General features: G+C 48.3%; 1 protein-coding gene across 2 annotated transcripts in view; it reads left to right on the plus strand.

The window, feature by feature from the left end:
- Window positions 1–14,531, plus strand: part of LOC141167053 (complement C3-like) — a 439,340-nt gene that overhangs the window by 166,316 nt on the left and 258,493 nt on the right. The gene's annotated exons all lie outside the window — the stretch shown is intronic.

The raw sequence follows: 14,531 nt of genomic DNA on the forward strand, positions 1-14,531 counted from the left end.
GGGGGTATACCTTAAATAGGCTGTACAGTCTCTCTTTAAAGTCGCTTAGGGTATGCGACTCCCCTGAGTATTAGGGCAGCCAGGCCGCTCCGGGGATGTAAGGCATTGTAAATGGCATTACTGCGGCAGTGGCCGGCTGGTGGTAGAGGGTCCCTCCGTGTCTGTCATCTTCCTCCCCCCTAGTTAAGTGTGGCCTACCTTCCGGCGATCCTCTTCTGTAGGCCGCGGCTCCGCTGGTGCTGCATCGGACGAAGACCTTGCGTCGCGTCCTGGTGACGTCAGCGTCGCTCTCTCTCCCTTCTAGGACCTTGCTCAGCGTCGGTGCGTGAGGCGGAGCTTCGGGTCTCGCGCTCTTTCGGTGTCCGCGCCCCTCTTCTTCCCGCGCGGCGTCCCGAAGATGGCGTCCGATGGCGGGAAAACGACTCCTGATGGCGGGAAAACAGCTGCGGATGGCGGGAATCTTCTGAAGATGGCGGGAAACGGCTCCGGATGGCGGGAACCTTCACCACGGCAGGTATGACAGTCTTTTGAAGGCATGCAGTACCCGGTGGTTGCGGGCACGAAATCCTGCTGACTACGCCAAAGTTGACGCGCCCCCTGGGCCGTGTGTGCAAGCGTGTGGGTTACCCGGAGCCGGGTCTCTGGGGGTTGTAGTCTCCGTGGCGGCGACCCGGTCCCGTGGCTCAGGGTGGTCAAACCAGTGGCAGTCTTTATAGGGTTTTTGTGGTTTAATGTCTGACTACGCCACCCGTGGATTGCGGTCAGGGTGTACTGCCGCTGCGAGGCAGTCCGCTGAGGCTGGTGTGGTGTGCGCAGCTAAAGATGGGATAACTCCCCACGGGAAGAGTATGGCCTCAGGGCAGGGAATGTGGATGATGGGAGTGATGGTGCGCGGGCGTCCCAGTACTAGTAGTGCTGTATGTGGTGAGAAAGCAGGAACGACTCAGAGTCTTTGCAGTGCAGTTCAGGGTCATTACTGATGATATTAAGGCAGACCCTCCCAGGAGTACTGGCTAGCATAAGGGGCCTTGTCAGTCTGTGAGCAAGCAGGAGTTCCCCTGGCCAGGTGGAGTTGTAGGCCTCCCCGTCTATCTGCACTCTTCCTGGCTACCTTGCTGTAAGCGAGTGGAAGTAGCCCACGTCCCTGAGTATACCGTGTGGTGCTCACCCGTATGGCTGGTGACTTGGGGCCTTCTGATAGTCTCGCTCCTCGATGGCGGTGCTGGTCCCTTCCTTGTGACTGAGCCTCCGGGCTTCTATGGCCAGAGGACCTGGAATCTCCTGCTGGCTGGTTTCTCCTTCTGGACTTAGAGGTTCCCACAGCCTCGGACTCCATTGTCTGGTCGTAGTCTCTTCAGCCAGGATGAGCAATATCTGCTTCCAGTCCCTGGCACTCAGCTCCTGCTCCTACAGAGCTCCTAGCTGTTTCTCGCCCTGTGTCTGGAACTTCACTCCAGGCTCTCTCTAACTAACCCCGCCCCAGATCCAGTTTATATAGGGCAGGTTCCTCCCCTATCTGGCCTGGGACAGGAGGTGTTGCATGTTTAAGGGCTCCTAACCAGGAAACCTCCCACTTGCTCTCAGACGTAATATTTCTATTACTGTGGTAACCAGACCCCTGGGGTGCCACACAGGGATTGCCTACCACTCACTGTAATGCCGCAGCCATGTTGGTTGTGGCATTACAGTGATTGGCTGGCTGCACAGCGTCATTAGGTCTATAATGCTCGTCACAGTCACTCCGGAATCAGACAGTGTAGGGAGAGCTGCTGCTGAGCTAGGGAGAGATGTGCTTGTTTATTAGGTAGTGTAGGTAGAACAGAAGTATATTACACATATCCATCTCAACAAACAGTCCTTCTGAGGACTAATCCATCTGCAGAGATATCAGGCAGGCAGGGTGTATAGGCAGGCAGTGTATATAGCAGACTGCAATGCATATAGCACAAGAGGCTCTATTCCAGTTCGGTCTGCTGCTGCTGTTAGACATTTCTAGACAAAGGCCCAGATCTCAGGGGCCAGGAATAATTTTTTTTATCTTAATCCTCATTATTTGCTTCAAAAGCAATCCAGAGAATTCGTTTTTTTGCGCCATTTGCTTGTTGACACTGCAGAATACAGCCAGGTCCTTTCCATATTCCAACACTAAAAATGTAGCTATTTAAAACTGTGGTTTGTCCGTCACACGGATCACATATAATTGCGCTGAAAATACTGCCATTTCTGGCCTCCATTAAAAATTTGTTTCAGTGTGTCAGTGAAGCTATTGACATCAGTTTGCTGTTTAAAATAGTTACCTACAGGCCACGTATTTCACACTATGTTTTCTCTGTCACACGGATCACATATACGTTTTCAGAAAATACTGCCATTTATGGCCTCCATTAAAATTAGTTTCAGTGTGTCAGCGAAGTTTTAGACACCCTTTTGCTGATCAAAATAGTTACCTACAGGCCAGGTATTTAAAACTCTGTTTTCTCCGTCACACGGATCACATATAAGTTCGCTCCAAATTCAGCCATTTATAGTGAGCGTGGAAGATATTGTCCTCCATTTAAAATGGGCAAGGCATGTGGAAAGGGACGGGGAATTGGACGTGATGGTGCATGCAGAGGCCGAGACCATGGGCAAGCTGAAATTGTGCAAAAACAAACACCCACATCTTCTAGCTAGACCTTCCTGTCCCAATTAATAGGGGACCGCAGAACACCACTATTGAACACAAAGCAATATGAAATGGTTATTGGTTGGATAGGAGATAATGCTTCCAGTCACTTTGCCATCACCACCACCTCCCTGTCTTCAACACGGTCAAGTTTCAGTAGTCGTGAGTTTGGACCGCATATTCCTCACCCTGATTTTTCTTCCTCTAACCATGCCGAGTGCCCCGGAGACAACTGATCCCACACTTGGACACTCCGAAGAGCTGCTCCCTATTCCATTTATAGATTCAGGCCTCTCGCCCGGTCCACTTGAAACGGGGCAAGAGGAGATTGCATGTAGAGATGCCCAAATATTTTAGCAGCCACGGTCACACGAAGGTGATGGTGGTAAAGTGTTACAAGAGGTGGACAATGGCTGTCCAGGAACAGTGTCTGCGAGTGGCACCACTGCGTCTTTTGCTGTTGTGCATGCAAGCCAATCTCCTGTCCATGGTGCGTGAGAAGATGCCTCCTACCCTGCACCTGTCATCACAAACTCTCAAGTAGCAGCATTAGGAAGCACGTCCTCGTCCCACATCCTTGTCCCAGCGCAGCGTTCAGTTTTCCATACCCCAGTGCTTGGAACACAAATACACAGCCAACGCTCCACAGGCCACACTACTAAATTCACACATATCGCGATTGTTTTCCCTTGAAATGTTACTTTTTAGGCTCGTGGAGACGGAAGCATTCCGCCACCTGATAGCAGTGGCCGTCCCTCTGTACTCGTTCCCCAGTCGCCACTATTTCTCCCCTTGTGCCGTCCCCGCATTAGACAAGAACTTATTCTAAAACATTAGCCATGCCCTCAACATCGCAGTTACCAGGAAAGTCCACCTAACCACGGATACGTGGGCAAATACTTGTGGGCAGGGATGGTACATATCGCTGACGGCACACTGGGTTAACATAGTGGAAGCCGGGACTCAGTCGGCCCTTAGGACGGAACACGTCCTCCCGACGCCAAGGATTGCGGGCCCTAGGTCAATCAGGGTTGCCCCCACAGTCTACAGCTCCTGCACCTCATCCTCCTCTTCAGCCTCCATCTCCGAAATGACCACATCAGTTACAAGCTGGAAGCACTGCAGCACTGCCTCGGCCAAGCGGCAACAGGCTGTGCTGAAGCTAATATGCTTAGATGACAAACCGCACAATGCTGAAGAGTTGTGGACAGCTCTGAAAGAGCAGGCAGATCTGTGGCTCACACCGCTGAATCTACAGCCAGGCATGGTTGTGTGTGACAATGGCCGGAACCTGGTGGTGGCTCTGAGGCGAGGCGAGCTCACTCATGTACCATGCCTGGCCTTTGTGCTTAATATGTTGATTCAGTGGTTTCTCAAATCCGACCCAGAGCTGCCGGATCTGCTTGTTAAAGCATGCCACCTGTGTGCCCATTTTAGAAAGTCACCTACAGCTTCCACCGGCCTTGCCGTGTTTCAGCAGCATTTGCAGCTTCCAGTTCACAGACTGGTGTGTGATGTCCTCACGCATTGGAACTCTACACTGCAGATGTTGGGAAGGATTTGTGAGTAGAAAAGGGCATTTGTTGAGTACCAGCATCAACAAGTCCGTCGGTATTCAGTTCAGACTCCACACATAAGACCACAGGAGTGGACATGGATGTTAGACATACGTACCGTCCTCCAATAATTTGAGGACTCCACCAAGATGGTGAGCGGCGATGATGCCATAATTAGCATCACCATCCCGTTTTTCTGACTTCTGTAATGCTCTCTGCTCACAATCAAAGAGGATGCATTGCAGGTGGAGCACGATGAGATGGAGCAAGGAAACATACACAGCCCAGTCTCATCTCATCCCAACATGGATTGGGTGACAATGAGGAAGAGGAGGAGGAGGAGGAATAACAAGAGCTAGTTTCATGCGCTATAGATGGTACTACCTGCACAACTGTCATACTTTCTGTTTACAGTGGATGGCCTGAGGACAGAGAAGATGAGGAGGAGAGCATGGTCAGTCATCCTTTCTGTGAGGACACAGAAGTCTTGCCTGTTAGCAGTCTGGCACGCTTGGCTGAGTTTATGTTACGCTGTCTTTCCCATGACCCTCGGGTTGTCCAAATTTTGGGTGACAGTCATTACTTGTTGGTGACACTTCTAGACCTATGCTACAAGGAGAACTTTATATCTCTTATTCCTGAGGCGGACAGGTCTACAAAAATGGGGCAGTACCAGAAGGCCCTTGTTGCGAAACTATAAAAAATTCCCATCTGAAAACGCTGGCGGAGAGGTCACAGTTCGTTGGACAAACAAGGAGTACAGGCAAGAGAGATACAACTCCAATCCAGCAGAGGTAGAGGAACACTGTCAAAGTTCTGGGAGAATTTTCTCAGTCCCTCCCACCGCACAGGCCCTGAGGCGCGGGATACTCTCACAAGGAGTGCAAAGTTTGGGAAGATGCCGAGGGAGTACCTTGCCCACCGTACCAACGTCCTCTGTGATTCCTCTGTGCCTTATAATTATTGGGTATCCAAGTGGGATATGTGAAATGAACTGGCTCTCTACGCCTTGGAGGTCCTGGGCTGCCCTGCCACCAGCATTTTATCAGAGTGGGTTTTTAGTGCCGCTGGTGGAATTATAACTGATAAGCGCATCCGCCTGTCAACTGAAAAGGCTGACTCTTATAAAAATGAACAAGTGCTGGATTGGGCCAGACTTTTTAACACCACTGAATGATAGCAGTGTAACATAAACTCAAATTCAGTGTCTTTTTTGTGATGTGTATTCCCATGCACCTTTTCACACCCACACATGGGTATACGCTTCCTGATTTTGGCTATTTGCTCTTGTCCTCCTCCTTCTCCTCATCCTAATCCTCCACCACCATATCACAAGGGTGACCGTGGTCCATGATGCAACACCCACAAAAAAATTTTTAAAGTGTGTTTATGATGCCCATAAAAAAAAATATTTAAACAGTATGTTCATGTATACCCCCCATGGGCATTACAAGTATAGGAGACCAGGTCCTTTCTAATGGGAACATTTTTTTATGAGGCCCTCTAGGTCTCTTCCAAGGGTCATTAAAATGCCTCCCAATTTTTGGCAGCCATTGCATTCATTGCATAGGCCAACACTATGGGAGACCCACTTCCTAATAATGGGAACATTTTTTCATGAGGCCCTCTACGTCTCTTCCAAGGGGCATTGGAGTGCCTCCCAATTTTTGGCAACCCTTGCATTCACTGCATAGGCAAACACAATGGCATACCCTCTTTCTAATAATGGGAACATTGTTTTCAGTAGGCCCTCTGACCTCCACGTCTCTTCCAAGGGGCATTGGAGTAGGTCCAAATTTTTGGCAGCCTTTGCATTCACTGCATAGGCAAACACAATGGGAGACCCACTTCCTAATAATGGGAACATTGTTTTCATGAGGCGCTCTGATCTCTACGTCTCTTCCAAGGGGCATTGGAGTGCCTCCAAATGTTTGGCAACCCTTGGATTCACTGCATAGACAAACAGTATGGGAGACTCACTTCCTAATAATAGAAACATTGTTTTCAGGAGGCCCTCCTCTAAGTCTTTTCAAAGGGGTATTGGGTGCGTCCAAATTTTCAATGGGATAATGGGGTGCGTCCAAATTTTGAGCAGCCCTGACACTCACTGCATACGCAATATCAGTATAGGAGACCCACTCTTTAGTAATGGGAACAACAAAGCATAGCCGGTTGATGGCTCTCTAAGAATAGTGAGGGCCGACTGCTGGCCCTTTAAGAATAGTAAAGGCCGCATGATGGCCCTATAAAAATAGGCTTTGTGACTTTCAGAATCCCTCCTTCATAAATGAAACAGGATGTGTCTGATCATGTAGCACACACCACATGGCCAAATAAGGTTGTAAAATGTTAAGATTACATTTCCCGGTGAATGCATTTGTCATGGTTGAAAGCAATGCAAAAGTGCAAAAACGCATCAAAAACACTACATGTGAACAATAGCCCAAGGTGTGGATGAGTATTTTTGTTTTTGGTTATTTATTTTGCCTTATATACAAGTCATTACCCCGGAAAGGATGTTCCTTAACATATTTCCCAGGAAAATCCATTTGGTTTTGCTTTTGTATCTTCTTTTATGAGTCTGTAAAAGTGGCGTGATACCTCTGACAACATTGTTGACAACAGTGAGCAGGGAGTCAGAAATGCTTCCAGGGGTCTTCCCCATGCTATTCCCATGCCATTTGACCACTGTTCCCATCGATTTGGGTACTTTTTATGCCCTCTGCAGACAGCCGGGGGGAGCAGCCTGAAAAATGCTCTAGTTTCCCATAGACTTACATTGGGCTCGTTACTCTGGTCGAGCACCCGAGTATTCCAATGTGCTTGACCCGAGCATCGAGCACCCGAGCATTTTAGTGCTTGCCCATCACTAAAAAATATATATATTGCTTCTTTTATGTATAGACATACTGAATTTAATAAGTCTGTGGTCTTAATTCTTAAGATGATACAACAGTATGGATGTCTCTCACTGCACTCTACAATGTAATATCCAATTCGTCCAGTGCTCTCCCCAACAATAGTATACCAAGAGCAGCATCCAAACCGGGGATATCAAGACACGTGTTCCCTGTTTGTATCCAGTTGCGGTAAGTGTAAAGGGGAACCAAATATTGTTTGTGATAATAGTAGTGTCCACTCTAGCATTTCCTGGTGGCACAATTAAAAAAGAAAGCAAGGTGGTCTTGAAACACATCTGGTGAAGTGTTGGATGCTATTTATTGCCTGTGATTACACTTATACTGGTGACTCACTAGTGTTGAGCATTCCGATACTGAAATATCGGGTATCGGCCGATATTCGCGGTATCGGAATTCCGATACTTAATTCCGATACTTTTACAATATCGAATACCGGAATCGGAAGTTCCCATAATACCTGCGCTCTGCTGTGTCTCTGAAGGATGACAAGCTGGATGGCAGCGCTCAGCTGCGATCCAGCCTGTCATCAGAATGCCATCCCAGCGGGGGAGAATTCTCCTGATTGTTTAAAAGCCGGCGGGCGGTAAAAAGCCGCCGGCTTTTAAACAATCACACAGCCCCATACTGCTTCCCCGCAGCCTCCCACCCCGATCCTCCGCTCCCCTCACCACCTCCCATCCCGATCGTAAATTAGGACCGGGCGGGGAGCGCAGCACCAAGGAGCGAAGGACCCGGGCGGGGAAGCTGGCAGTGAAAAGACTTCACCGCCGGCTTTCCCGTTCTGTGCTGCGCTTTCCCGCCGGTTATTTCAAATGAACAGCTGAGGTATCAGGTGATGCCGATCAGCTGTTCATTTGAAGTCGCCGCGGTGCCCTCAGAGGGTTCATGTGAGTTCATGCTTGACTGCATTGCATGAACTCACATGAACTTTCCCACGGCCGCACAGGTCAGCCTCACCTCCCAGACCATCAGACCGGTCATGATTAGTGTGTGTGCGGGTGTCTGTGCGTGTGTGTGCGGGGTGTGTGTGCGATGTTTGTGCGGGTGTGCGCGGTGTCTGTGCGATGTGTGCGGGATGTGTGTGCGGTGTCTGTGCGATGTCTGTGTGATGTGTGCGGTGTCTGTGCGATGTCTGGGGGTGTGTGCGTGCAGGCAGACATAGGCCGATGTGACACTACTACTCACATCGGCCTATGTCTGTCCCCCGTCCACTCGTGCCAGCAGGATCAGCTCGATGGGAGCAGTAGTTCCCATCAGCCTGATCCTGCTATTTAAATTGCCCTACTGTGTCCCCAATAAATTTTAAATACATGTCATTGGTGGCCAGTGGTTACCTACAATAAATTAGTTCATACATTACCTGTCCCCGCCGATCGCCACCTAAAATAAAGTAAAAAATAAAAAACTACACCTATACTCACCTAGACACCTAATTCCCTGAAGCCATCGATCTCCTGTAATAAAATATAAAATAATAAACCACAACCTTATGCTTACCCCTCCGTAGTAGTCCACGAGTGTCCCACGAAGATCTCCAGTTTAGAGCAGCCACATAGAATGTGACCGCTCTGAACCGCTGCCGCCGCTAGAATGACGGGGCCGTAAGGGTTCACCGGAGTTCAGGCAGCGCTGCTCCGGTTAGCTCCTTTACGGCCCTGCTGTATCGTGAGAAATTCCCACGGTACAGCAGTGCCATAAAGGAGGTCTCCGGAGCAGCGCTGCCTGAATGCACTCCGGTGACCTCAGTCAGGGGCTCCCGCTGCCGGGAGCGGACGTGTTCCCGGCAGCGTGAGCTTACAGCAGCCATGCACAGCTGTCACCATCTCCAGATGTGACAGCTGGACATGGGAGATCAGCGCAGGAACGTGGACAGGTAACTATTATTTTTAGTAAACTAAGAATTAAATAAAATGGTGTGTTTTATTTCAAATAAATTATTTTTTTCTGGGTGTAGTGTGTGTTTTCTTTTTAACACTTTGTAGGTTAGTAATGGGGGTGTCTTATAGACGCCCATCATTACTAACCTGGGCTTCATGGCAGCTGGCGCTGACATGAACCCCACCACTATTACCCCCTGCCACCGCACAAGGGCAGTGGGAAGAGCGAGGCTAAGTGCCAGAGTTGGCGCATCCTATGGATGCGCCATTTCTGGGGCGGCTGACGGCTGGTGTTTCTAGCCTGGGAGGGGGCCAATATTCATGGCACCCTTCCTGGGCTATTAATATCAGTCCCCAGCTGTCTGCCTAGCCTTTGCTAGCTATTAAAATAGGGGGAACCCCACGTCATTTTTTTGGGGGGGTCCCCCATTTTAATAGCTAGTAAAGGCTAAGTATTCAGCTGGGGGCTGATATTAGTAGTCTGGGAAGCTCCGTGGGTATTACCCCCTTCCCAGGCTTCAAACATCTGCCCCAGCCGTCTGCTTAACCTCCGCTAGAGACTAAAATTATGGGGGATCCCACGCCATTTTTTTTTTAAATAAATCCTTTATTTTAACACTAAATGACATTTGAGGAGTTAATAAAGATGCAGTCCCTAAATTATTATTTATTTTTTAATTAATTTTTCCCAAAACTTTTGACGTGGGCTTCGCCATATTTTTGTATGCCAGCCAGGTACAGCATCCAGCTTCTATGAACGCGCCATTTTCCGGGGCGGCTGCGGACTGCAATTTTCAGCGGGGGGGGGGGGGGCAGAAAGCTTGGGCCTCCCTGCGCTGCAGATTCCATCCCCCAGCTGCCTAGTTGTACCTGGCTGGACACAAAAATAGGGAGAAGCTCCACGGTTTTTTTTTTTAATTATTTCATGAAATTCATGGAATAATTAAGAAAAAAAGGGCTTCCCTATATTGTTGCGTCCAACCAGGTACAAATAGGCAGCTGGTGGTTGGGGGCAGCCCGTTCCTGCCTGCTGTACCTGGCTGGACACAAATATAGTGCGAAGCCCCACGTCAATTTTTTTAAAATTATTTCAGGAAATTCATGAAATAATTAAAAAAAATTGATGTGGGGCTTCGCCCTATATTTGTGTCCAGCCAGGTACAACTAGGCAGCTGGGGGCTGGAATCCGCAGCGCAGGGAGGCCCAAGCTTTCTGGGCCCCACCCGCTGCAAATTGCAATCCGCAGCCGCCCCGGAAAATGGCGCGTTCATAGAAGCGCCATCTTCTGGCGCTGTACCCAACTCATCCAGGGCCCTGGTGCGGTGGCTCACTGGGTAATAAAGGGGTTAAGGCCAGCTTGGCATTATCAGCTGGCCCTAAGCCCGAAATTCATGGGGTCACGCCAATATTAGACATGACCGCCATGAATTTCTAGTAAAGTATTTAAAAAAAAACACAAACACCCAGAAAAAAGTCCTTTAATTGAAATAAAGACACAATTCTTTATTGTTCTAAATTAAACCATACTTACCATCACGCCCATTCCAGCTGAAGCCAACGATCTCCTGCAATAAAAGAAAAATAATAAAGCAACATCATCCTTACCTTTCCATGGCTCCCACGACAGCTTCAGCTCTGCTACATCGAGATGACAGGCTGGACCGCAGCAGAACGCTGCAATTCAGCCTGTCATCCCGCAGACACTGAGAAGCGCAGGCATGCTTGCGCTCCTCAGTGTCAGGCTGTGACGGCATAAAGATGAGCCGAGGTCATGTCCAATGAACTCAGCTCACCTCATGCACGTCACTGACACCGTGGGAAAATTCTCCTGCACTCAGCGCTTCAGCGTGAGAATTCTCCCACGCTGTCAGTGACATACATGAGGTGAGGTCATGTCCAATGAACTCAGCTCACCTCATGCACGTCACTGACAGCGTGGGAAAATTCTCCTGCACTCAGCGCTTCAGCGTGAGAATTCTCCCACGCTGTCAGTGACGTACTTGAAGTGAGCTGAGTTCATTGGACATGACCTCGGCTCATCTTTATGCCGTCACAGAGAAACACTGAGGAGCGCAAGCATGCCTGCGCTTCTCAGTGTCTGCGGGATGACAGGCTGGATGGCAGCGTTCTGCTGCGGTCCAGCCTGTCATCTCGATGTAGCAGAGCTGAAGCTGTCGTGGGAGCCATGGAAAGGTAAGGATGATGTTGCTTTATTATTTTACTTTTATTGCAGGAGATCGTTGGCTTCAGCTGGAATGGGCGTGACTGTAAGTATGGTTTAATTTAGAACAATAAAGAATTGTGTGTTTATTTCAATTAAAGGACTTTTTTCTGGGTGTTTGTGTTTTTTTTAAATACTTTACTAGAAATTCATGGTGGTCATGTCTAATATTGGCGTGACCCCATGAATTTCGGGCTTAGGGCCAGCTGATAATGCCAAGCTGGCCTTAACCCCTTTATTACCCAGTGAGCCACCGCACCAGGGCCCTGGATGAGTTGGGTACAGCGCCAGAAGATGGCGCTTCTATGAACGCGCCATTTTCCGGGGTGGCTGCGGACTGCAATTTGCAGCGGGTGGGGCCCAGAAAGCTTGGGCCCCCCTGCGCTGCAGATTCCAGCCCCCAGCTGCCTAGTTGTACCTGGCTGGACACAAAAATAGGGCGAAGCTCCACGTATTTTTTTTTTAAATTCATGAATTTCCTGAAATAATTAAAAAAAAATTGACGTGGGGCTTCGCACTATATTTGTGTCCAGCCAGGTACAGCAGGCAGGAACGGGCTGCCCCCAACCACCAGCTGCCTATTTGTACCTGGTTGGACACAACAATATAGGGAAGCCCTTTTTTTCTTAATTATTCCATGAATTTCATGAAATAATTAAAAAAAAAAATGCGTGGGGCTTCGCCCTATTTTTGTGTCCAGCCAGGTACAACTAGGCAGCTGGGGGCTGGAATCCGCAGCGCAGGGAGACCCAAGCTTTCTGGGCCCCCCCCCGCTGCAAATTGCAGTCCGCAGCCGCCCCAGAAAATGGCTCGTTCATAGAAGCGCCATCTTCTGGCGCTGTACCCAACTCATCCAGGGCCCTGGTGCGGTGGCTCACTGGGTAATAAAGGGGTTAAGGCCAGCTTGGCATTATCAGCTGGCCCTAAGCCCGAAATTCATGGGGTCACGCCAATATTAGACATGACCGCCATGAATTTCTAGTAAAGTATTTAAAAAAACCACAAACACCCAGAAAAAAGTCCTTTAATTGAAATAAACACACAATTCTTTATTGTTCTAAATTAAACCATACTTACAGTCACGCCCATTCCAGCTGAAGCCAACGATCTCCTGCAATAAAAGTAAAATAATAAAGCAACCTCATCCTTACCTTTCCATGGCTCCCCCGACAGCTTCAGCTCTGCTACATCGAGATGACAGGCTGGACCGCAGCAGAACGCTGCCATCCAGCCTGTCATCCCGCAGACACTGAGAAGCGCAGGCATACTTCCACTCCTCAGTGTCTGGCTGTGACGGCATAAAGATGAGCCGAGGTCATGTCCAATGAACTCAGCTCACCTCATGCACGTCACTGACAGCGTGGGAAAATTCTCCTGCACTCAGCGCTTCAGCGTGAGAATTTTCCCACGCTGTCAGTGACGTGCATGAGGTGCGCCGAGTTCATTGGACATGACCTCGGCTCATCTTTATGCCGTCACAGCCAGACACTGCAGAGCGCAAGCATGCCTGCGCTTCTCAGTGTCTGCGGGATGACAGGCTGGATGGCAGCGTTCTGCTGCGGTCCAGCCTGTCATCTCGATGTAGCAGAGCTGAAGCTGTCGTGGGAACCATGGAAAGGTAAGGATGAGGTTGCTTTATTATTTTACTTTTATTGCAGGAGATCGTTGGCTTCAGCTGGAATGGGCGTGATGGTAAGTATGGTTTAATTTAGAACAATAAAGAATTGTGTGTTTATTTCAATTAAAGGACTGTATTCTGGGTGTTTGTGTTTTTCTTTAACTTTGACTATGGGGTTAGTAATGGGGGTGTCTTATAGACGCCTCTCCATTACTAATCTGGGCTTGATGTCAGCTGGCATTATAAGCTGACATCAACCCCAGCCCTATTACCCCACTGCCACCGCTACAGGGCAGTGGGAAGAGCGAGGCTAAGTGCCAGAATTGGCGCATCCTATGGATGCGCCATTTCTGGGGCGGCTGACGGCTGGTGTTTCTAGCCTGGGAGGGGGCCAATATTCATGGCACCCTTCCTGGGCTATTAAAATCAGCCCCCAGCTGTCTGCCTAGCCTTTGCTAGCTATTAAATTAGGGGGGAACCCACGTTATTTTTTTGGGGGGTTCCCCCATTTTAATAGCTAGTAAAGGCTAGGTATTCAGCTGGGGGCTGATATTAGTAGCCTGGGAAGCTCCGTGGGTATTACCCCCTTCCCAGGCTTCAAACATCTGCCCCAGCCGTCTGCTTAACCTCCGCTAGAGACTAAAATTAAGGGGAACCCCACGCCAATTTTTTTTTAAATAAATCCTTTATTTTAACACTAAATGACAAGTACAGTAATCAACACTGTCACTGTACTTCATATATATGTGACTGACATGTTTCTATCTATCTAATCTATGTATGATTCTCTATTCCTTCTATTCTAAATTGTCGGGTACAGATGCTGAATTGCCGGCCGGCTTTCTTAAAGAGACAGTGCACGAAAACACTATTATTTTTTTAAATAAATCCTTTACACTAAATGACAAGTACAGTAAGCAACACTGTCACTGTACTTCATAGATATGTGACTGACATGTTTCTATCTATCTAATCTATGTGTGATGCTCTATTCTTTCTGTTGTAAATTGTCGGGTACCGGTGTATGCCACTGATGAATTGCCGGCTTTTCGTGTAATACATTCTACATTATTCTTAGTTGTTTTACTTCATGTAGAATTAACCTACAAGGAAAGAAAGGGTTTATTTTCATTCCGATATTTGTGTCCCATTGACTTGCATTGGTTTCCGGTATCGGAATCGGCGATATCCGATACTTTTTGGGTATCGGTCCGATCCAATCCGATACGATATATCCTGATATCGGAAGGTATCGCTCAACACTACAGTGGTGACATAACTTTCAAAACTTTAGAAATTTTGGGGCGGACATTGATGTTACAAATCGAGAACACAAGTCCCGGGATAAGTTGTTGCTCCTGGTATGCCATCATTGGGGAGACAATGGTAGGATTTGAATAATACATTGAGGAGTGCAGTGAGAGTCATCCATATTACTGTATTGTCTTAGTGATTATTAGGACCACAGTCTCGTTATACATGGATGCACATAAAATACACAATATACATATTTTCACCATATCAACATTCCATCCCATTAAACACAAACCAACCTCAATAGATAGGCATGTCAGTTATAAATCCCAAGTGAGTACAGTGAGTCATCTGTATTGTGGCTTCCACTCAGTAATTATTGACATCTTATGTCTCATTATTATCATAGAAGACAAATT

The sequence above is a fragment of the Phyllobates terribilis genome, unplaced genomic scaffold (assembly GCF_046119375.1).
Source record: "Phyllobates terribilis strain yellow unplaced genomic scaffold, ASM4611937v1 Scaffold_11__3_contigs__length_659146591, whole genome shotgun sequence".
NCBI lineage: Eukaryota > Metazoa > Chordata > Amphibia > Anura > Dendrobatidae > Phyllobates > Phyllobates terribilis.